Source organism: Falco punctatus (assembly GCF_963210335.1).
Source record: "Falco punctatus genome assembly, chromosome: 3".
In the NCBI taxonomy this organism is placed as follows: Eukaryota; Metazoa; Chordata; class Aves; order Falconiformes; family Falconidae; genus Falco; species Falco punctatus.
In genome coordinates, this window is record NC_137582.1 from 91,557,421 (window position 1) to 91,583,266 (window position 25,846).

The 25,846-nt window shown below is 39.2% G+C and overlaps 1 protein-coding gene across 5 annotated transcripts in view; it reads left to right on the plus strand.

Moving 5' to 3' along the window:
- Positions 1–25,846, plus strand: part of GMDS (GDP-mannose 4,6-dehydratase) — a 425,916-nt gene that overhangs the window by 216,992 nt on the left and 183,078 nt on the right. The window lies entirely within an intron of this gene.

Below are 25,846 nucleotides of genomic sequence, written 5' to 3' on the forward strand. Positions count from 1 at the left end.
CTGTCAGGGATGCTGGGTCATTTGTCCTTAGCACTTCTGGAAACAAATCTCCCCTTCCTTCCTTAGGGAACTGGCTATTCGGCTGGTGCAAGTCAGTGGATCCCATTCAAAACAATAGTATTATGCACATTTGTGATGGCTGCATAGCTCTCTAGGGTAAGGTTGGTGCAGAACCATGAACTCATAGATGGACTTTTTCTGGTATCCTTTTTGGATGGCAGAAAGCTTATTAGCCTGGACAGTATGTCTCTGTGAGACAGGCAGACAAGCAAGTTGTATGTACTGTGCAGCAGGTTTGTCTTCATGGTGGGTCTCTGAAAGCAACAGGAGCTTTAGGTCAAGTTTTATCTACTCTAGAGATCTGCCTCACGTAAATCAGCATAATTACAGTAGTACAGTACTTCTTCCCTTCTTTCCCACAGCCTGGAGACGGTTAGGTGTGTGTAAAAGTATGGTAGCACATCTTGTCTGGGGTATGCACAGGCCAAACTTTCTGGGAGCTGCATTATTGACTTCGGTCTGCTGTCACGGTCACCGAGGAGGTATTTTGCAGTGCTGGAAGCAGAAGCAAATCCTCCTCAGTCTCTCCTCAGAGTCTCAATGACATTGTGCCTAGTAGTTCCTGTTGACTTGAAACCCCACAGACAGGCATTGCCTGAGTTCTCTTGTCAGTAAGGGTAGTAATAAAGTGATTTTTGGAAGGCGTAAGTAATCCCTACAGTATGGAAATTGCTCAGTGTAGTAACTTATATTCATCATGAAAAAAACAGTGTGAGTCAGCTCTGTCAGTTCAGTGACAGTTTTTAAAGACGATTTTTTATCTTTGCTTCAGAACTGCATTGCATACATCTTGTCAGCTCACGAGCATTCTCAACATAGGCACAATGGGACCTTAAATGGAAAAGGAACATAAGAAAAAAAATTGTACTTAAAGTGAAAATGTCTCAGAATATCTTTCCCCATTTCCTTGCTACAGAGCACAACAATATTGGTGTAAAATGCTTATAACTGTAGTAATTAAGGAGTGAATGGCTTATAGGACTCCAGCATATTGTGATCAGTCAGTCACTTAGCCTATATCTCTGAACTGTTCACTATGTAAGGTATTACACTGTATTTGCTTAATGCAATTATGGAATAATCCTCGGTCCAGTTTCCTGGAACAATACAAACAGGCTTTTCTCCTTTCCATGTGTTCCTGGTTTACAGCCTAACTTGGAAGGGAGCTGTGTTTGTGAACTTTTGTTTCCCTTCACACTGGGGTCCAATTCCAACATACTTCTTATTTGATTTTTGTTCTGAAAATGGTTGTGCTCCATTGTCACCCCATGTGCATTTTGTTGAAATCTCTTCCTAGAATTTTATCTGAGTAAAGATTGGAAGAAATACTCCTTTCATTATATAAAAGTGTCAGTAGTATTGTGTTTGTTTTCCCTGTTTTGCTTTTAAACTCTTCGTGCAGCTAGATTTCATGTTATCTTCAGTCTCAAATTACTTACCTTTTTGTTGGAGTTTGGACAAAAACCGAAACGCTGTATCTGACCAGCCCTGTCTTCAAAGCAGATCAGGCTGGATCAGCTTTTTGTATTTAGTTCCTATTTCCTATTTAAGAAGGTGGGATAAACTTCTAGTTAACCTGTTAGAATAAAACTCTGGGTCTAGCACCTCATCATTTTCTCTTCCTTTACAACCTATTAAACTGTGGAAGCAAGGAAGAACGGGATTGTCTGAAGATATTATTCGAACTTAAATATATTTTAAAGTTTTTAAATTTTAAAAGTATTACTTCTATGAAAGTACAAGGATTCTGCTAATATTTTTATGGGCTGGTTATATTTTGAAAAATCAGAGTAATTGGAAAATGTTGGATGTGCTGTAACCACCATCTGCCCCTGCCTTAAAAAATGTGCATGGTTCCATACACACATTTTAAATGATCCATCATATATCATCACTTACTACAGTACTTCATTCATGTAGGTGTTAGTTTTTGTGTGCAAAAGGTCAAATCTTTTCAAACTTAATTCTGAACGCCTGCGTTCTATAACAACCTAACTTCTTTGAAGTTCGAATATATATTTTAATATAATAATTCATCATTAGCTGGAGGGAAGAAATAGGGGGAAAAAAAAAAAACATGTTCCTGCTTCAAATCAAGTTGACGGAGGTCTTTTGGTTGTTTGTTCATATTTCTAACATCAGAATTCCATAGTATGGATGATATGTCTTAAAAGCTGTAGAAATGAGATTGCTCCACCACCCTTTAACATTTCAGTTCTAAAGAAAAGATGGAGCATTTTAAACATGAAAGTTGGGAAAGGAGGAAAAAAGTAGTGACTGAATTATTTGTCCTATATGCCATGTTTTTAAAAAATAATATAAGCTTGAAGTTAGCTCTTGGCATTGCTTGAGCTAATTCTTTATAAATCCCTTTAAAATGCACACTAGACCTGGAACATTTTTTTAGGGCCAAAGAGTATCAGTGTAAAATTAGAAAAACAATATATTTGAGTTTGTTCTCTTGGCTTCTGGGAGCTGAGTGGGTGGTGAGGAGTCCCTTCCTTGTAATAATCTTTTTACAAATAGAAATTTTGCAACAGTTTAAAGAAGGTAACTCAGATGGAAAAAGAGGAACATGTCAGTGCATTTCATTTGATTGTAATGTGCTTTACAAAAAAAAAAAAAAGAATTCCTCTCAGAACAGAGAATAAGTGATGAAAATTATTATGGGTGAAATAATGAAACATGTAGGGATTAGAAAAATATACAAGTAGATCTGTTAACTTTGTTTAGATTTAGTAACTTGGCTTTTTAAATGTGTTTCAGAAATTTTACACGGTGCTGCCTGTTCGTGTCATTATAATTAGGGGTCTCTTGGTATTTCCATTACCAGAGAATGTTTTCTTGCGTTTTTAACCTAACACTGAAAACGGTGGGGGCAGGGGGAATACCCAGCTCATTTTTGACAAGCAATGTCAGAGCCCAGGTGTAAAGTTTTATACTGTATTTAGCCTGAGTTCTTATTCTGTTTGTAATATGTAATGCAATTTTTCAGCATGTAAGTTGATATTATGAATAGTTAGTGTTCAATATACAGTCGGGATCCTCGGCTGTGCCCAGAATTTGCTCAGTTGTGTCACAAGGAGCAGGCAATGGCATCACACTGCTCAGGCTGGCTACAGACTGCACCACTCCCGAGTTGCTTGAGGTCCTGGAGCTCGTTCCAGTAGGTAGGTGATACGGGCTGTCAGGTATGGCCTGCTTCTCCCTCCTGCCCTTCCTCCACGCACTGTGCCTCTTCCAAAAGCCGAAGAGGGTGGTGATGTTCCTCAGAGGTCTCTTTGATGTTTAGAGACTCCCCTTTCTCTATTTTCAGGTCCGTTCAACAGTTTTTCTGTCTGGTCTGCAGTGCTGTGGAAGTTGAGCCCCTATATGCTTGTTGTGTAGTGATTTTCTCTCTTTTTTTCTTTTTTTTTTTTTTTAATAAACTGACAAAAAGTAGTTTGAATTAAATACCAATTTACTGTTGGCACAGAAGATCCGGCAGTCAGCTCCATCAGTAAGCCACCAGATAGGGGTTCCTTGCTAGATAAAATCTACTGGCTCAACTATTCTGTCTTGGAAAGTAGTGCAGCCCTTTCCAAAACCCAGAGAGGCAGGCCAGACTGAACATTTCTGCACTGTTCTTTGGGCCGTGGCATACGTGCTGGTGGCACACATCGAGGGTCCCACATATGGTGGTTCCAGTTTTGGAGAAATTTGCATTTGGCTCAGCTTATTATGAACTCCATTTCTTTTAACTGGAACTTACTCAGGGGAAGGAAATTTGAAATTCACAACAGGAAAACTTTGAGAAACTTCAGCAGTGGTTATTGTAAGTTCCCAATGTGAATTTATACAGTCCTGCAATAGAGCTCAACCGATTTCAGTCCCACAGCCCCCACAACACATGATCTACACTGAAAGCCTATTTGGAAGAAATGTGCAGTGACCCCGTTTGGGTTTTTTGCATTGTGGTGCATTTAGACGGACTCAGGGTTCACTTAGGATGCCAGCCACATATGCGGAGCATCCTAGAGCTGAGCTGGTGACAGGCTCTGTTCTCTGTTGCTTCCTTCTCATCTGAGAATAGGGATCTGTAGCCTTCAGGACACAATGTGAATTGCCTGATATCTTAGCTTCTTCCTAGACATATTGAACTGAGTACCAGACATAGAGGAGTTTAAATCAGGGGATCAAAAAATACACCATGACCTGCCTGTAATGCTCTCTTGTTCTAAGAAATTTGTATGAAATCTGCAGAACTTAATTTGCGGCAGGGACAGGGTGAGGTTTAGAAGCATTTGTTGCCTGCTACAGCTGGGTGACAGTGACCATAGGAGCCAATCAATACAATAAATATAAGTGGCTGTGTAGCCCCTTAGAAATTATTTTCTTTTTTCTTTCTGCCCACAGTTGAAACCCAAGCAATAACTTAATGCCCAAAGGATACATTTCCATTAAGAAACCAAATAAAATGAAGACATTTTAAGTTTTACCCATTCTCACAATGTGTTTTGCATGTGCAGTAGGACCCAATTTATTTGATTAAGTTATGATTCCAGATTCCAGCCTGCAGGAATATCTGTAGCCTATGCATTCCTCAGTTTAAGCATTTTAAGATCTGGTGTGACCCTCACGTGCAAGGAGGCTGTCGCGCTGTTGATATGGCTCGTGATGCCTCCAACTCACTCAGTCCCCATGCCCCCAGCAAACCTTCAACTAGTATAGCAGGAAAGACATCACTACACAGACACATAAATTATATTTTTATTTCCAGATATACTGTAGGTCCCTCTATTATGACTGACTTTGGAAGAACTGACTCTCCTGTGGCTAGAATTGGGCCTGGGATGATGATGAATAATACCAAGGTCAAGATTACAGTGGAGTGATGGAAAATCTGATTTCTCCCATCATTGAGTTCCTAATATTATGACTCATAGATGAAAGAAGGGGGGGAAGGAGGGGTGGGGGGAAGGTGGCACCTCTTGGCAAGAAGAGAGGAGAAACAGGCAAACCATCACTCCACCCTAAAAAGCTCTCACACTTGGGGAAAAAAATGGCACGAAATACCAGTGAGTCTGGAAGTTTGCCTCAACAAATGTGCCTGAGAACACTTGATCTCTAAGCATATTTTTCAGGAGAGTTTTTTCTGGTTTTAAGATGCCATGGTCACCAAAGGGAGTGCTGCAGGTAAGGTGTCAGAAACGTCCAAGCAAGATTTCCTTTAGTCTTCGTTCTCTGTTTTTACATCTGTAAAACGAACACAGCCTGGATGCCTCATGGAGGCAGTTACGAAGCCAAGCTCACTAAGAACGGTAGTTAAGCTGTAAATTGTCAGTAGGTATTATTATAGCTAATTACAAATACTGTTATTCTGGAGGTACACGAATGAATTTGTAGATTTCAGGAAAAGTACTAGCCCTTCCACTAGATATAAAAGTTAGATGTAATATGGGTTACAAGTCAAAGGGAAACTTTGTGACAGCCGAGTGGCCTTTACGGTGGATTTAACTATATCAGTGAAGTGGCTCCAGCTTTTCAGGAATATGCAGTTTGACTACTTCATTGCACATGAGGAAAAAAAAACAAACACAAAACCATCCGAACACACCCCCCCAAAAAAAAACCCAAAACAAATCCTCCTAAATAAATTTTGGCTTCTAGTTCCGAAATCAGCCACTTCATATAGTCATATAACATTTTTTGCATTGCAGGAGGTTCTAGATTAGATTAGAGTGTGTGAGTAAAATATTATTCTAGTTAATTATGATATTAATATTTGTAAGGTTAATCAATAATCTTTCTGAAACAGAGTAGCCTGTGATTTCTTTTTGTTTCAGTGAAGAGAATTTTGGCAACAAGGATAAAAGGGCGTGTTTATTTTTTCTGTAGGTATCTGCTGATTAGTTAATTAAATATTTTCATGAGCCACAATGACCTCTGCATTTGGGCCGCGTATTGGTTTACACTGGATTTCCCATAGCAGTGACTTTGTGCTGTGTTGGCTGCGGGTTACAGAAATAAAGCCTGCCCCATCCATTGTACACCTGGTTTCTTACCAGGCTGGGTAGTAGCATCCATCCTCTGAAACCTGTACCATTGGCAGGGATATGAAACTGAGCTGAGCTGGTCCTGCTAGCCCAAAGTTCCTGCTTTGTTAAAAGGTTCATAGCAGGTCAGGTATTTTTCAGTATATTTTTAAAAGCTTGGTAGAGCTAATTTAATTTCTGTTCATTAATTCCTCCCCCCACACCCCCCTTTAGAATAAACGGCCCTTCACACGAATCCAATTTAGCTTCAATATACCTTATTCACACTGCCTTTTATTGCAAGCCACAGTTCAGCCAGCTGTAAGATTGCCCAGCTGCCTCAGGTTTCCCAATTTAGCCCTGGAAACGATTTCAGCATGGCTAAAACTTTTCACTGGGCAATTTGGAAACAGGATTCAACTTGTGAAAAATGTCCCAAAATGGCCACTGAAAGCAAAACAAAACCAAGAAACACACACACACACACACACACACTCAAAGAAAGGTGGGGCGTGAGGAAATCTGGCTGGGGAATTTTTTTCCTAGGGTGAAAGGATGTGTATGGGCTACGTCGCAGAACTTGAAAATCAATTCTTAGCCTTGCACTTCTGCTACCCTCTGAGGGACTTCTCTTCTTGGCCTGGGCTTAATTGCAGCACTGATATAAACAAGGGGCTTAGTGTGAAACTCTGTACAGGCAGCTGGAGGTGAACTGGCAGTGAAGACCAGGACTGAGTTTAGTATTGAGGCAAAATAGCTTGGTTTTATCTGGGAGCAATAGTAGGAAAGAAAAAAAAAAAAAAAGGATTGCAGCTGTGTGGTGAGAATGCATGTCTAATCAAAGAAGTCCAAGGCATCAAATGTTCATATTTACATGGCTAAGGGTAAAAAATAGTAACGCTTCCATGTCTTAAACACCATTGAACTTGAAACTATGAACAGAGGTCCTGCCATTAGATCTGAGTTGTATTTTACAGTGTCCATGTGTGTGCAGCTCAACAAAGGGTTGATTAAGCATGGATTTATTGTTGCAATTTTATAGAAAACCTTAGCATGTCTTGCAGTTTATAGAGACAGACATGTTAATGAAAGCCCTTTGGCAAACCTAGAATTCCAAAATAGGCAACACTCAGAAATTCTGGTCTTGCAGCTAAGAAGAAAAGTATGCGTATACACTGTGATTATGTAAATACTTTTTGATCCTTTATGTAGATCACAATAATTAGGAAGCACGGTGCGAGACTTACTTGCCCCCATAACACTTTGTCCGATAGTCCATACCTGCATTTAAGAAAATGGCATTATCTCCTCTTATTTGTAGTAGAATCCTTTAAAAAAAATCAGTCTTTTAAAATTTGTTACTAGTTGTAAATCTCTAATTTACAACTTAGTGAAGGTAAGGAGAGGCATATATCTTTTGAGGCTGATGGAAGTCACAAAGATACCAATAGGAGGGAAAGGAAGAAAAGCTCAGGTTTTCATATGAGCATCCTTAGCTACATTGATACGTTTTGTCTGCGTGGGTGGAACTTTTTTCCCCAACACTTTGCAAATTTTTGGTAGGATTAGAATGTAGCTAAGAAAGGAAAATTTGGTCCATTGGGTGTTTTTAGTTAGTAAGTGTTATTTGACTTCCAAAGGAAGGAAAAGAGAATTCTTGATGCCTGCTACTGACAATTTAACTAATAGCTTCAAATGTATGCCTGTATGCATCATTACCTTCACCACATGCACATTTTTGTTCTTTGCCTTCTAAAGCTTACATTCACTGTAAAATCTTTGTCACCATCATTTTGGAAGGTCTCAGCTGTGAAAACTGAAGTTCAGGGTCATAAGAATTACATGTAGTGTCTGTGTATGGGTAAAAAAAGAATGAAAAAAATATGACCGTCTGGTAGTGTTAAGTAGTTGAGCATTTCTAATTATGAGAGTTCATGCCTTTGCCTAATGGTAAGCACTCACATAAGTGGTTTTTTTCTTTATCGAAGTAAAAAAAGCCTTGTTTGTCATAAGTGTACAACTTCCTGGTAAAGGATGATAGTAATAACTTATATCACTATATCTAAAGTAAAGAAGGACTAAAAATAAAATTCCATGTCCTCTGTATTTAGTTCTAAACAGATTAGCCTAGGAATGTATGATATGCTAAAGTAAGACAACCTTAAATATTTCCGTAGCTTTATTTCTTTAGAATTTTGTATGGAACTATTATGTAGGTAAACAATGTTTATTCTGATTATTGCACTTGGGGAGAAGAGACTGGTTGTTGTGCTGTGCACATGCTTATTTTTAATATAGTTCAAAGGATTTTGGTATCTCTCCCCATCAGTGAAGAAATGTGAATTTGCAAAAATGTCTAGCATGATGATCTCTGAGGCTTTTTCCATGTAATCTCAATTATATGCACATCTAGTACATTGCTGCAGAAATGCTGGGGCAATTGACACTTTGGAACAGCTGACTCATACTAGTTGCTAACTTCAGTGTCGTCTTTGAGAAGCTGACCCGTACAACTACACTGTGGGAATCAACGTCTTTAAAATTATTTGCAGATAGTCTGCACTTTTTCAGGGAGGGAAGAGCACTGAGGACAGGTTTTCAAAAGTGCTCATCATCCAATTATGTCCCCAGATGTTTTAAAGATCTCCTTGTCACTCAACAAGCTCTCAGTGCAAGCTACCTACTACTGAGTTGTTTCTGAAGTATGACTCTGTGTGGGAAGCAATTACTGATTGTGCAAACATTTTAGATCATGAAATAGATTGTTTATTTTATGTGTTGCCCATTCTTTTGGGACCCAGACCAAGCTTGGAGCCCCAGTTCTGCAGGAACTCCTCAAAGAGCTCACAGCAAGTCCTTTCTTGAAGGAATTTACACTCTCATGCAGCAAGACTGAGCAGCATGAACATCATGAGACATTCAAATAGACATGGGAAATGGGAGGGGGTGCAAAAAGAATAGGGTCAGAAAATACTACATCTAAGAGTAGAATATGGCAGGTACATGGAATAGGGTTGCTGTGTAGAGACTGAGGGAGGAGTGGGAGGGGACCTCTGCAAACAGCTATTCGTCATGGGAAAAAAATGTAAGAGCTGGCTTAAAAAAAAAAAAAAAAAAAAGGTTGGATGCTGATGACGACATTGTTGTCCCAAGGTCCCTCTTTCAGCTGCTTGTCATGGATCTTGCCAGCTCAGTTCTTGGCTTCTTTCTCTTAGCAGCTTTTCTTCCTCATGTTCACATGTCCAAAGGAAATGAGGAGGCTGCTTCACCTCTGCTGCTTCTGAAATGGGATCTCCAATGAACTTTTCTCAGTAGAAGATGTGTAGTGTAATGTTACATTGAATACTAGTGATATTTCAATCCAGAAACAACGAAGCAGCAATAAAAAATATTTGGGTATTTTTTGCTTTTTAATTAAAGGTAGGTAGTTGCACCCTGCAAAACTACTCTGAAATGGGTGGTGTGACAATAGGATAAAATAATGTTAAGTTGCACACTTACTTCATTTTAAAATCTAGGTGTAAAAAGAATATTCTTAACTTTTTCTGAAAACTTTGTTTAGAGCAAAGGTGTGGCTGTGTATTTTATTTAAGAATTATGAGCTCATGGATTTATATATTTTGCCACAGCCTTGCTTGGTTGCCTTTATGTGCTCTTTTACTTCTGTTTAGTAAGTCATTTTTCATAATGAGTTTGCCATTGAATACCTTGTAGTTTCTGTTACAGGTCTCTTAAATTGCCTGTGACAAAAGGCGCTGGCCACAAATGTATTTCAGAAATTCTGTATAGCATATTGCTTACATGGTGGAGGTTTTTTCTTTTTTTTTCCCCCCCTTTTTAAGATCTGCATCTTAAAACTGCATAAAACTCCAGACTTTGTTTCTATAAGCATACCAAAATGAAAGAATTTGGATTTCCTGTGGGGTTTGTGTCTGTTTTCCCATTTGTCTTCTTTCTTGGAAGTTAACATTTTGTTCTAGCTGTGATATGTGACAGGAAAATAGGGGAAGTGGAAATGCAAGAATCGTCGAATTCTGTGGGCAAATACCCATTCCTGTCTTCCATAGAGAGTGTCAAAACATTGGCATTAAAACACTGCTATACTTTTTTTCTCTCTCTACTGAGGCGCACATACTGTTTTTTCTTATCTATGAAATATGGTCATGTTATTCTAGAAATGTTTTGAATAGTGCCTTGGAGCCAAAAATAAATGCGAAAAGCAATTTACAAGTCTGTATACAAAATGGATGTGAAGATCTGATTTAATTTCTTACATATTAAGCAAAGTTTCTTAAAAATAATTGTTAATGTACATTAGGAAGATAACTATGACAAAACCAGTTGGCATATTTGATGAGAAACCAATTAATATACTTCGTTTTATGCCAAAGAGGAAAGGGAATTTTGTGCATATAATCATTTATTAAAATTAAAGCCTGGTTTTGACTATCACAACTAAGTTTACATGGACTATTGAGGCATTCAATTCTAATCTCTCAGTCAAGGTATCAGGCAGAGTTACCTTTTCCATGGGAATGTTATTTTCTGCTTTTCAGTGAGTGTGTTGATATATTAAAATATTTCTAGGAATTTGGGGGAAGGGGGAGGAAGAAGGGAAAGGCTGAGTTACTACTCAAGTAGTAGCTCTGGATTAAGTACTTCTTCCGTACATAAGCAAATATGTAACAAAATGGAAGCATTTTACTCCTATTAGATCCAATAAACTATTCACCTGATCTGAGGATACTTAGATTTTTTCCTAAAATTCTAGTTTTAATAACCTATCCACCTAATGTGAGGATACTTAGATTTTTCCTGAAATTCTAGTTTTACAGCAGTCTCTGATTTTCTTTTTATTAAGATATTATTTATTTAGTGTGAATGTGCACCCAGCTCACTTTTTTAAACTTTTTTAAAGCCTCTTGAAATAGCTAGACTTCATGTTGCAAAAATGTTTCTATACCAGACATTACTGTTTCATCTGCATAGTGCCATCTGATGGAACTATTCGATATAGATGAATCTAGAATATTGCTGGCATTCCCAGCTTATTTGGAACCTCTGTTGAAATTACTTGAAATGTTGCTTGCAGGGAAATGTGGTAGCAGTAATGTCAGGACACCGTTCACATTTGAGTTTATCCACTGAGCATCTCATTCACTGAATTATTTTTTTTTTTGTTAGAAAGAGTCGCAAGTGAATGATATATATTTGTGGAGAGAGCAGGAAAGTGCATCTCTTTCTGACTTATAGGAACAAAATAAAGTCATAAAGAGTTCTGTTGTCTTCACAGACATCCAGACACAACTGCATTATGTATTTATTTTTAAAGAAGCCATTGGATGTCCACAGAAGTTCTGAAAATCATTTTCCTGAGCTTGGAACGGGATGCATCTTGGAAACGTGGACGCTGACGTTCAGCAGTCTTATGAAGGGGCAGGTGGAATATGCTTAGTTACCTTTACTCAGAGCATAAATCTAACAGTCTTCTGCATTTTATTTTGATTCTTCGAAGAAATGAGTGCTGTAGATCCTGAATGCTTCCATTTTAGTGTGCAGACTCAGTCTGGCTGTTGAAAAGGCCATTTGGTTCAGGAATCGAGTCCCTTTTTGATATCTGGAGTTGACCATTCAGAAGCTAAGGTGCCTGGAATAACAGGCTAATTTTGAAAATGCAAAGACACCTGAAAGATGCAGAAATGCTTGTTTCTTTACCTTACTGCTTTTATATAAAATTAAAATAATAATAATAATAACCCAAACATTTTTCAGGCAGACACTGGGTTTCTAACATGCAGCAGAAAGTCTTTGAGGAGGCTGATGTGTCTGATGACTTAATTGTTGGCTTCGGAATGTTCAGTTTTCTTTGGTTCTGATGCTTTGGGGAATGGCATAATAAATAATTGGGTCTAGCACTATGGCACATAGCTGGAAAAAAATGAGTTTTTTCCTGTTTCTGAGGGCATTCTGTGTTGGGCCTGGAAAGTGTACGCTTATACCTTTTCAGATATGGAGGTCTGTCCGACCCGTTAGGCTCTGGAGGGAGCACTGCCTCAGGAAATATATCCAACTATGAAGGTATTTGTAACTTTGGGCTCTTCAAGCATAGTTCACCTAAGACGCTCTGCCATGGGCTGTAATGCCCTCCCTCTGGTTAATGTTCCACTTGTCCAGATTATGGGAGGGAGAGCTTGGGCTGGTGTGGAGGTTTTTCCTTCAGGGTTCAGTGTCTTTCCTTTTACTTGCTTTTACCTTGCCTACATCACTGATCAGCCTTGATAAGGAAGGAACGAAGTCAGCTGCAAAGAGTATTAGGGGAATCATTTGATGATCTCTGGGACATAGCTTCAGGATCCAGTCCAGCAAAATGCTGGAGTCATCCTGCAGCTGCTCACTCTCCATAAAAACACAGGTTTAAGAAAGCACAACAGGTTTGATGTAAGGTCACTGTAATTTTTTACATTCTGCCGTAGTCTTTTTTTTCCTTTTTTCCTTTTTTTTTTTTTTTCTTCAAAATAAAAAATAGCCTGATGACAACTGTGGAGTTTGTTGAAATCCCGGTTTGGGGTTTTGTTTATGGGGGGGGTTGCTGCTTATCTTCCTGTTTCTTCTATCTGTTTGAAGGCAAGTTTAAATTAAAAGTTGCAGTTCTTTGCTGGGATGTGTGGACACTTTAAACTGATATATATGCTAGATAAAGGTGTAGTTAAAAGTGTGGGAGGACTTCATTTTTCCCAGGGTAACTTTCCTTATTTGTCTTTAAAATGAGAAGTAATTGCACTTATCTCTGTAGCATAAAGCTTATCTCCACCATAATTTAATTTTTGTCTAGTATATTCTAATAAATTATAGACCCTTATTATTTTTCCAACACAGATGCCCATTATGACATTTCTAGGTCAGATGACTTCAGATTGCAGACTGTTCCTTAAAAACTACTATGCTGTTCTATTTTACCCATTAAGTATTCAGAGCATCCTTTTAACTTCTCAGAGGAGAGGTGCCAAATTATTTAAGTATTCAATGTTTTATCACGGACTTATGTTAATTTTTCATTGACTTTGGCAAAGCTTCCCCACACTTCACAGTTAAACCAGTATTTTGAAAGTTAACATTTGGTGGGGAGTTTATGGACAAATGATAAAACCTCGTAGCCTGTAAAGATAAATCTTGAGTAGCTGCCAGTAGGTAAATGACTAACTTCAATTCAAGCAATTTAACAGCAATGAGTTTGAGGTCAAGTAACTCTGGACAGTGTCATTTAATGTATCGTCTTTTTTCCTTTCTCTGCAAGTAAACCACTGCTGACTTCTGCTCTCGTCATTTCACTTTTTTTAGTACATTTCCTGTAGATTGTTCCCCTCAGAAGTCAAGTAAGGTACTGCCAGGATTTGAAGGGGACTGGGAACATCAACAAATGGAAATGACACTAATGTGAACCAATGGATTATTTGCATTCCAGTGCTTAAGTTATCACTTAATAGTTATAGGCTCTGGTGGCAAGACTGGACTGTGTTATGTTAGACTCAGGAACAAATGCTAATATCTTCAATGTTTTCAAATTCCCAACCATATTTGGTCAATTGTGCTAGTGTCGACCCTTGAAGGCTGCCAAGAGTCTCGTTGGCAAAAATGCCACTTTGGTGAAGAAATAACTTCTACCACAGCTTTCTTTGAAGGCCGTCCTCATTTAAAGGGGTATCATCTCACTGCTTCATGACTCAGGTTTTGTCTTGGGTTTTTTGTTGGGTTTTGTTGGGGTTTTTTTAATTAAACATGTTCATCTTCTTAATAATGGGTTTAGCGTAAATTACCCTCATGTATTACATGCTTTTCTCTACTTTGAATGTTTTAATCTATATATAATCCTTTCAGCAGGGAAGAATCTAGTTAATCTGCTCTGCAAACTGTTGTAAATTGTTGTACAAATCCTTCTGACCTGCGTGTGTGTGCTCACGTTCTTTAAAAGCAGAACAAAATTAAAAGTTTTTTTGCATTGCTGAGTACAGCAGCTCTGACCCAGACTGTTGAAGGGACAAATTCTTGTACTTTTAAATATAGGATTTGCTGTAGCAGCCCAGCCCAGCCGTCATTCAGTCCAGTATCTCTGACAGCCACCAGCTTGCTGTGCCTGCTGAGAAAGGACAAGAAACTTGGAGAGGGCAATTGTGGAATAAATGCGTCATGGTGGAAATTTCTTCTTCTTTCCCTCTTCTAGAGTTTCACTTATGCCCTGAAGCACAAGGAGTCAAACCCAACTTTTTGTGGAAGGTTGTTTTTCTGTCAGTTGTGTGGTTTTTAAATACAGCTAATGCTGATCAGGCATTATAAGGGAAACAGGCTGTGTGGACCCATTTATGGTACATAAAAATTTCAATGTAGAAAGTCTCGGTTTGAGTAGTGTTGATCTGATAGAGCTAAATGACCTCTCTCTAAAGAATATCTGGTTTTAGAAAGTATAAGGAATTGGGGTTTATATGTCAAGCAGAATTGGAAATCCAATATTTAAGAAGATTTGAGAATGTCGTCCCTTGTCACTGCCCCTCAGGTGGAATTGAATCCCCACGCAAATGGTGTCCCAGGCTCCTTGCTGCTACTGCAGAGATCTTGCATAAATTTCACAGCTCTCATCACCTGAGACATAACATGTGCCCTCCCTTGTTGGAGCCATTTGTTGGATCGCTGTGCAGGGAGTACCCTAATATTCATAATGAGACCAAAAAGGCTACCATGAACCTTCAAAGGGCCAGTGCAATATGAGCATAAATGTGTTAAAACAGAAAAGGGATGTTGTCTTATAGCCAAATTCATTTCTGGCAAGTTGTACAGGTCAGTAGCTGGAATTGTTTTCTCCTGGGGTTTTTGGAGGGCTGGGTGTTTCCTACGTTGATGTTTTCCACCTATCAATGGACTTCCTTACTTTAAAAAATAAGTGTGAAAATCTCTTTGAAAGAAAACCGAATAACTCTGAAATTGGCCCGGTAGTTGTGTAGTTGAGAGAGTAGCTGCGCCTGTACACAGTGTGCTCCCAAACCATACAGTCCTTTCCTAAGAGATTTTTTGTAAAGCAGTTCTTCCATATAACTAAGTTTGCAAAGAATCCTGCAGTGCCTGAGGACTTATATTTTCTGTGACTTGAGCTTTTTACAGTTGCTATAAATTGACACTGATATGACTTTTTTACTCTCTTACTTTCTTCCATGTTACAAGCTGGAATATGCTCTGCATAATTTTGTGTGCACACACACACACACGCACACGTACACATCAACAGTGCAGATTATTAAAAAAGGAAGCAGGAAAGCAAACAAGCAAAACAAAATTTGCTGATTCTGTTCTGTCTCCATTCCCACTAGAGTGCTCGCTGTGCCACACTTGCTGCTGATTCATTTTTCAGATCTTGAATGATGACTCTTGCCTCGTCCCTGCTGTGCCTGAGATGAAAGCAGATGCTCTTGATCATATGGTGTAATTTGAATCCTCAGATTTCAGTTTGACCTGGCAGGATTTCTTATGAAGATAATCTCTTTTCTACTCAGAGCTGTTGAAGAAGTAGGAAAAAACCTAACACCACAGAAGCATTGCTTGTAAGGTTCTGTTAGGTTTTTAAGTTTGTCAGTAACTTCTGTCTGGTTTAACTTGAGACAGTCGTTGTTCTACCTAGGATGCTTCACCTCAGTAATACCCTAAACCCTGGCTGAGTGCTGAAGCGGCGAGCGCTGAGCCGTGCTGAAAACCCGTGACAGTTTCTTCAGAAACTTTTTGCAATGTTCTCTGCAAGCTTGTCTGCAACACCCATTTGAACACCAGATTACCGTGGGCAGCACTTCATTTCAGCAATGACTTCTTGTGAGCAGGGTGTCCTTTTGGCACTGGCAGCTTGCATTCAGCCAGACTTCTCCTCACAAATGAGTTGCAGACTCTACCCTGTATGGGCCAGTAAAAGTGGGAAATAAGCACCTGCGCAGCCACACCACATTTTAGTGCTGTAGTTTAGTAGCCTGACTGGTTTCTTCACAGCAAAAAGGCAGCAAAGCTAATGCTTTTGGTGGCTGACTGTCCTGAAATACTTGGAAGAAGGTAGTAGAGCAGCCATATCTGATGGGAAAGAGAAAGGAGCATGGCTCTATGAAGCATCTAGCTAGAAGCTAGCCAACCTGTTCAAACGTGGGCCAGCTGGCTAACCAGAAACCTTGTTTGGTCTAAATGCTGTCTGTGTTGAGCAGAGTGACTAATATTTTTCCTTTTCAATTTGCTGAATTGCTGTCACAGCAGTGCCGGACAGTCGCTTCTCACTCAGTGCTAAGGATCTCCAGGTTCTCGGGATTCATTCACAGTGGTATGAATTTGCCCACACACTGTCCCTCACACCATTTAACAATGCCTTCCACATACCTTTTTGTGTCTTCTTACCCTGCTCTTCAAGCTATGCATGTTCTATATGTAGATAAAATCTTGCTGTGACAAATACCCCGTGAACATACTGGTCCAGGAATCTGAGACAGGCAGGCTGGGAAACACAGCGGTGTGGAAGGGAGGTCGGTTGGTATTAGATAAAGACATTGCACTTCAGGAACATGTGGAGTGAAAAATATCCAGTTATTGAAAGATGAAGACCAAATTTCATCAGAATAATAGAGCTGGGAAGAAACAAACAGATAGGGATGTCTGTGATGCTGTTAACAGTCAGGACTGGCCATTTTTAGAAACATGCATGAGGGGAAAAGGGATAAAGGAGATGGTGGCGTGGGGGAAGAAATTTACTTTTAAAAAAAATCCTAGTCAGAGGGAAAGAAATAGTATAAGTAGTGAAAACGTAACTGCATTCAAACAAGGATGACTAGTTTTGATATGATGGAGAAAGGCTATAGACGTGTCTGACTTTTGAAGAGCTTGTCCTTTGCTCCACTCCCCCTTGCAAATGTAGGCACTTGGCCATGAGGAATAGCTCACGGACTACGGCAAGCGATTCTCCTTAGAGGGCTACTGGCAAGATGGGACACCTTAATCGCAGGGAGGAGACCATAAACTGCTCTTGTTCATGTATTATTAATTAGGAAATGTGACCTTATAATGTCCTGACCAAAGCTTACTTTAGAAGATTAAGACTCCACCAAACTTAAGGCACAATTTTGTATATTTCCAATTATTTTCTGTTGCCAGCTGTAAATCCCACAGCCAGGGCTATCATTACTGAAAACCTGCCCCCTGCACCTGGCTAAAAGGCTTCAGCCACAGTCTTATTTTGTGACAGGTTTTAATCCATGCCCTAAATCTTAGTTCAGAGGATAAGCCTGTGTTACTGATGCCTACAGTTGCTAATAAATTGCCATGGACACAATCACATACCTGCAAGTTGTAAGTGGCAAAATATAAAGCACAAATGAAGAATGGAGTGATTATCTATGTAAAATATCATCCCTTCCACCTGGGCAGGGCCATCTACCATTCCCCCAAAATCCTGGGGAGTTTAGCTCACTTTTCTAAAGGTCAGAGGTTAGTTTTGCTCACCTCAGAAATGCACTTTACATACATTTGCCAGAGTTGTGGCTCTTTGTCAGAAAACAGGAGAGCCTGAAGGATTTCTGCCCTAATGCTTGGTGTTTGAATGATATTTTGATTCTGACTGAATAGACACCTTTGTACTATTAGTCCTTTTCTCCACAGATTAGAAAAGGATTGCAAAAGAAGGCTGTTTGTTTTCCTTGATTACTAGGAGATCAGATGTTGGGAAAAAGAAGTCATGATGATTCAAGGGAAGGTATTTTAAAATATGACTAAATTTTGTGAGTCTCACTGGAAATTGTTATCCTGATGAAAAGTACCTGTGAGGAATATAAGGTTACCCACGATATTATGATTTGTTACATTCACCATGGATTCTTCCCCTATGTTTAGACAAATGGAAAGTGAAGTTGGATCTTCAAAATGAGGAGATTAAAAAAAAAAAATCTCTCATGATTTATTTAACCTAAAAACAGTAAGTGTTGATTTATTTGCCTTTTTTGTTTTCAGAGCTTTCAGGGAATACTCAAGTTTTGCTTTTAAACTTTCCCTTGGAACTAGAGAGGCTTTAATATTCTTTTGTTTTATTTCTTTTAAAAAGAAAGGTGAGAGACTTCTGCAGTCTCATGACTCTGGGAGGAAGAGCTCTAAGGAAAGCACCAAAGATCCTGAGACCAGCAACAAAAATCACAGCTCCGTCCATGTGCTCAGCACATGAAATCTGTATTCTGCTACTTGCAGCTTTTGGTCAAACAGTTGAACTGATCACCCATCAGTTTTAAGGTGCCACTTCAAGAAACATTCTCTTACCTCTTCTCTTTTCTTCTTAGCCCCTTTCTGCCTAATGCAAGCTGAAGTCTTCTACCCAAACCTGACTTGTCTAGAAATACTTTTCCCTCAGAGTGTAACAGGTTTTGTAAGTTAGAACAGCAGAATAAGTAATACCTAGATATCCAACATTTGATTGATGAGTTATTACATTAATGTTGTAAAGTGATCTCCAGCACAGTGTTCAGATAATTCTACTTTGTAACTTCTGAAAAGCTCAGCAGCATGGCATAAATGCATGGGAAGAAAAGCAAACCTTGACAAAGATGAAGTGATACCAGAAGGGAAAAAAAAAAAAAAAAAGACAGACAAGGTGCCAGAAGATTGATGAAATGTCAGGTAGTTAAAGACTGCGGTGAACATTGGCCAAAAAAAAAAAAAAGAAAAAAAAAAAAAAAGCCACCCACCCATGTTATTTGAAGATTGTTATATTATTATATGAAGATTTGAATGCGTTGCTTTTTCTTTCCTAAGTAACTGGGAAGTCCTTATAAAGTACCTTTGGAAAATGCATTCTTGTGCTACAGTTATTCATAAAAGTATTCCTGTCATTCCAACTCCACACCTTAAAATAATTTGTAGCTTTTACTTTGCACATTTTAAAGCAATCTCAATATGCAAATTCAGGCTTGAAAATAGAAACAGTTTCTGATAGATGAAACATTTCATTACATTTTAGACTTGCATTGTCCCCAGTAAAAATGTCATTGATTTCTATACTGAGGAGGATTTCAACACTTTCACATGATGTACTAAATTAAGCTTTTGCATTGGAAGTCTGATGTTGTGTCAAAAGCACAAGTTAAATCTCGTGGATGATGTCACTGCAATTAAAGGCAGAGGTTAACACTCTGTGCAGGTACTTTCCCCTCGAGCTATCTGGAATAACAGTGTTGCTATAATACAGCTGTGGCTGCTGAGGAATGCTAAAGCACAGTCAATGACTCGTTGCATTTTATAAAGGAATGTGTGTGGCAGAGAGAGGTTTAATTGCTCCTGCTACATGTCTTATAGTGCGGGGGAGCCTCTGCTTGGAGTGGCTGCTTTTGAATGCTGGTCTGACATCTGCTTTTTTTACCCTCTCCTCCCCTCCTGAAATAGTGCAGTCACATCCAACTGTGGCAGCATGTTGTGTTTTCTCAGTGTCACCCATTCATTTCCATTGATTCATTTTTGTCTTTCACCAGCCATAGCTATGTCACGCTCGCATAGCTGCAGGTACAACCTTTAAGGTAACAGCGAATTCAACCTGTGTATTTCTCCTCTCCTCTTTTACCTTTGTTTTATCACCTGAAGTTTCTGCAAAGTAATCATTTAATTGCCCCCTCCCCAAGTTCCCTCTTTCACCTCTCCTTTACCTCCCCACTCTCCAACACAGAGTATCTACTAATCATTACCAGGTTTTTTAACCTGCTGCTGCCAGATTATTTTTAATTCTTACACTCTTCATACATTGTCACTGCATTCATACGGATGGGAACACCCAGACTAGATTTATCCCACACGATCCTTGCTTCAGCATCGGTCCATAGTTCCCCGAGGTGCCTAGGTTTGGTACAGCCAGGGAGCTGTTTAACTGGGTGCCACTAGAAATACAAGAGGGGACTCAGGAGAAAGGCGTATGCTTGCTTTTTCAATGGGGTGCAAGGAAGAAAATGCAAGATAGTCACCAATTGCTGTAATCCATTACAGAAAGCCAGGGACTAAGCCTTAGAAACCAGTCTGAGCTCTAAAGCTTGGATATTCCCCAGATCCTGACTGAACTCAAAGTGATAATCTTTGGGTTCACAGAACGGTTCAGGTTGGAAGGTCAGGAGGCCGTCTTGTCCAAATGTCCAAAAAATGTCCTTTTTTGGCTTACTTGAAGGAATAACGATTACAAAGCACAATCCTGGCTAACTGGGAAAGGACTCCAACTTCCATGAGGTTCACTCCATTCCAGCTGTGAGCTGGAAATAGCAGTTGTTTGTGCAACCAGCAGATTTTACCTGCAGCACCTCTCCTAGTTAAGAGTCATGCAGCTCTCCGAGTTTCTTGTGGTCCTGAGGAGTTGCCCATAGAGCAGCCTTGAACAGAACTTGCTCTGTCGCAGAACACAGCGCTTCCCTCTCCGTGTTTCCACCAGCGAGCAAGTTTTAAGAGAGAAATGCAAACTGCAAGCATGTAAACAGCTGCTGGAGAAAGGGGAAGAAGCTTCAAGTAACAGAATCGGCTGCCAAATTCATCGCTGCCATGTGTGCTGTGTAATGCTTGTCATCTCAAGTGAGTCATTAAGAGGTTCCCCCCTAATGGTACTTTGAAGTGCTATGACAGCTTGAGAGCATCTATAAATTGCCACAAACAGCCCTCATACAGCGTTAGCTAATTGCTTGCTCTTTGACTTATTAGGAGTCACTGAGTTAAATAATTTGTCACGTGTGGCTCATAATAAATAATGTGACCAGCCAGTTTGTGAGCTGTTTTGGTGATATATAGTGCCCTTTTTGAATGTTGTCACAAGCAGCTAACAAATATGACCCTGTGATTGTCAGATCTTTGTGAAAATAATAAGGTCTGACAAGGCAGCAGATTTAAAAAAAAAAAAAAAAACAAAAAAAAACCCCAACAAGCTCCCTTCTAATGTATAATGAAAATTGCATTAATTTCTTCCTCAGGTTTTTAATAAGACATGCTTATAATCATATTTTGAGTAGTTAATTAAAAGTGAGATCAATTTTGTAGTAGAATAGCTGTTTTTCAATTTATGTAGAAATAGTTGTGAAAGGGAGAAAAAAAAGATAACTTCCCTAGTTACTGGAAATATCTTACATCCTCTGATGGAGTCTGAAGTGAGTATCCTCTTGACAAACTATGAGTAGCTTCTGAAATATGGTTGTGGGGATTTTTAACAAATCTGATCACTTTCTCTACAGCTTATATAGATAAGTAGGGCATATTTTTTCTGGTTATGCATGTCAGGTGGCACATTTCCATACACATGCCTGTTGGGAGCTGGCTACTTAATTAATAAGCAATAATATGGTACTGTTGTAAGTGGTTGTGCGCATTTAGTGTTAGAGATGCCTTTAGAAAGAATGTGGTAGAATGGCGATGTGTGTGTATATATATAAATATGTTCTTGGCATCTTCAATTAAATTGGAGCCTTGTCTGATTTCTATGTGGGAGAAGAGTCCCCAGCATTTTGCCAAAGAAGCAAATGTGGTTTCTCTCACAGCTAAAGGGTGATTTCTTCCCAAGAGACAGGACTTGTCTTGCACATTTGACTCCTGTTGTAGACTAGATCACTGGGCTATAAAATCTTCTTTTCCCACAGTTGCGCTAAACGAAGAGTGATGAGTGGTGTTTAATAAACCTTACCAGTCCCTTACAAGCCTGTTCCTGCAGTGACCCTTGCTATTGCATTCCTCTTATTTGAACTTTGAGGTGTTCATGCTGTTAAACTGGTTCCCAGCTTGGCAATCACTTTGTTTTCAGTCATGTTAATTCAGCAGAGCCCACTGCAGTTGCCTCACAGGAGAGGAGGCTCCCCTGTGGCTGTCTCTGCTGAACATCCCAGTGGTCCCCATGGCTCTTTCTAAATGTGTTGTGCTTTTCCCCAGAGACAACCAGCAAAAAACTTCCCAGCTAGGGGCTTGCCTACTGTTCTTTATCCCCTTGCATTTCCCACCACATAGGTGTTTTTGAGGAGGTTGCGTGAGGAGAGCTGACTCGGATGTGTTTAGTCAAAAGGGGAAGCTGTTGATGGATCGTGCATATCAGTTTTGATAAGGATGGTCGATATTCAAAAGAAGCCAGTGGTCACCAGCCTCAGGATTAATTAGCGAGTTGTTGTTTGTGCTACTCACTGCAGAACACAACAGAGAGAGAGGTTCAAGCCTCTAGTCTCAACCAGATGCCACGGGGACTTGTGCCTCTGTCTTTGGCATTCCTGGGGAGGCTGCTGAGCTCACTGAGCTGCTGGCTATTTCACTGTGCCTTTTATCTATTTCCCATGGAAAACTGGGAAAGGTGTTTTGTTTGTTTTGATGCATACAGGCTTGGAGAATTAATCTGAAAATCTTTTGTGGGATCCTTTCCGCTAGCTCAGGATTTTATCTAATTTTCAAGGGCTTTGGGAGCTTAGTCTTATTTTGAGATAAGGCTGCAGGCAGCCCAGATGACAACTACTGGGTGCTTACTTTCCTGTGTGACTGCCTTACTTGTGTTTTTACCTTAGGCATACAGTGTTTGAGTGAGAGATATGTGACTTCTTCTCATTCCATCAACAGAGAAACTGAGGCTGCATTTCTGATTTTGAACTGAGGAGAACAATGAAAATAGCTTTCTCCTCATGGTTAATGGACTTATTATATTGGAGTGAAATGCTGGGACCTGTGAAGTCAGTGAGATCAAAACTTGTTCCCATGTGGCGTGGGTTTATTTCAGGCTTTGCTTTTACTTTATCTTCGTTTTACTTTGGCAAGAAGCCCACTTTCAGGCATGCCAAACTTGCTTATGTTTATGAAAGAATTTTCCATAATTTCATTAGCTGAGCAAGTAAACAAATATAACCATGCTGAATATTCTGGCTGGTTCACCTTTGCAAAGCAGTAAGTCCAAATCCTGTAATTTTGACTGAAGTCTGGTCCATCCTTCTTTCATAGACTTTTGTGAGATCTATGGTAACATCTGATTCTAAATGAGAGACATTTTAAACCAAACTCCAGCATTTCTAGCTTTTTTCATTTTTCTCATTAGTTTGGAGAGAGTGTGCTTTTGTTGTTTTTCTTAAAACCTCAGCATTGGAGTCAAATGATTTCATGAAAATCCCAGTTGCCATTTGGAAGAAAAAAAATGAAAAAAAAAAAAGAGGGGAGGATTATGGCACTCAGGGTTATAGAGTGAAACCTGAAAATACAAAAAAAAAAAAAAACCCACAAAAAGAAAGGCAAAAAGAACTCATAATGTATATTCATTTTTTTCAAATTAGTAGGGTGGGGTAGGGAAGCTTAAAGCAATGAGTTTTTGAATGCTTGCTCTTAAAAATATTAAACTTCCCTTTAGGGTTTCCATCAAAATATTATCTTAACAGTTTATTTGCAAACTTCTAAATTTCTAGAACTTTTTAGCTTATTAGAAAATGACTGATGTTTATCAGTTACTGCAAGTCAGATGCTTTCTATGTGGCCCCTATTTTTCCACCATCTCAATTTAATATATCTGCATGCTTACATAATTATCACTGGGATAACAGGCAATAAAAATGCCAGAAAGTCTAAAGGAGTGAAAGAGAGAAGTCACAAACAGCTCCCAGCTGCTATAGGCTTGACATGTTCGTGTGTTTGGAGTTTTTGGTTTGATTGAGTTTTTTCCCCCGTTAAGACTGCACTTTTGCCTCACTACAGTTTGGATGGCTGCAGTAATTAAATGCCTGTTCAAATTACCTCTCTTGCGTAAAGAGTGGTTTCTCTGTTTAAACATCAGGATTCTGCTTAATGCAGTGTAGCTGACTGCAGATGAGGCAAGATAGGAGGCATTTGTCCAGAGTGGAGAAGGGGACTATCCAGGGATCTCTATTTGTTTTAATATCTTCTGTCGTATTTGTTAGCTTAACAAGACTAGGTTAGTCCCTTCATGCCCTCTCTGACCTGGAAAACAATACCAATTGTATTCATGAGCAATTTAGCATGGGGCTGATTTCACTGTCCTTTTGTGCTGTGCCACATTGTGTTCCTTTTATAATTAAATCTCAGTAGTTTGATAGGTAAAGACATTTTTATGGTCTTTAATTAATTAATAATAAAAACTATATTCCGGTTCTGAACTACATATTCTATAACTGATTTTTTTGTATTTACACAAGGCTTATAACTTTGGCAGTGACTGGTTGCCAGTCACATATCTTACCTTATATATGCATAGATTTCTTCTGAATGCCTTTAACAAGGAGAAATACTTAAAAATGTATCTGGTGTGCTGCTAAAAATAAAATTCCAATAGAGTTACTCTTCAATAAGAAAGCTCGGATTTGACCTCCAAGTGTATCCAAAAGTCAAGAGCTTTGGACACCTTTTCATGTGCTGTTCCTATTTACATATGCCTCTAATGTACACACATAATGCTACAATGTGCACTAGTCACAAGCTCACTAGAACTCATTCTTCATTTAGGCTTTATATTTTCACAGCCCTGTTACTACAACAGACAAAAAAAAAAAAAAATCAAAAAAAAAAACCCAGAAAAAACAGATCCTCCCACTAATTCTATGCAAACTAGTTGTATTAAACACAATTTTTTTACAGGGATAATACAGGTTAATGGTATACATCATGGAAGGATAACAGTAATACTTCAGCTTTGCCTTTTAGTTAAAAAATGATAGAATAGAGAGCTAATAAGTTTCATTTTTGCTGAAATAAGCTAAATGTCTTTGTTATTGTTTTGAAGTGGAAGTGTATCACACTATTTCTCTACAGTTGTGTTTTCTGCAAGGAAACACATTGATGCTTAACCAGAATGATATTTGAATAGCTGGATTATTCTAGATGGCATTTTTTAACCAAGATGTTGGATTAACTTTGAAGTCATCCTGCTTTGATCAAGGTGGTGGAGCAGATGACCTCGAGAAGTCTTTTCCAACCCAGCCTGTGAATCTGTTCACTAAAACCTTGATTTGAAGGAAGTTGACATCTCTCATAAGGCCGCTTGGGTCTGCAGCACCTTTTCTTTGTGCCTGGTTACTGATGTTCTGTGCAGTTCTAGGGGCATCGTGAAAGCCAAGAATGGGTCAAGACTTTTGTGATATGCAATTCCTTTCTCTTTGCCTCCCTTTCTGTCCACTACATTGTGGAAGTGATGGAAGGAAGCCTGTCACTTCAAAAATGGGTAATTCTGCTGTTTGGATTTAAATTTGCAATGTTGTGGCTTTGTTTTAATGATTTTTACACTTATTATGGCCCTGAGAAGGACCACTATACTCAGTTGTGCACACACTACTACAAATGTGTATCTATTTCACATGCATGCAAAGCGTATACCACTGCAATTTGGGGTGCTTTGTCTTAAAACTAAGAACAGTTCTTTGTTTCTATAAGAAGGGGGGCAGGATGACCAGCCAGAAATCCGTGCCATTGCACACAGGAGTCAGTTTGGAAATTTACAGTAATGCTTTAGCAAACTAGTTCTTTTTTGAACATGTGCGTTCATACATGCTGTCTTCTCACCGAGTTGTTTAATGTGCCATCTGGAAAAAGCTAGACAAAGCAAGAGGTATACTGCTTCTGTGAGGGGCACTGCAGTGTATTCAGCATCAGTGTGTATATCAAAAAATAATTTAAAAAGAAACGTGGAAGACCTCTGCTACACATGCATTGCCCTGACCCTTTCCAGTTCTGCTTGCTGGTGCCTGGACTGAGGGCACTTCACTGAAGACTGCGCTTCATCCCATGTGGGGCTCACC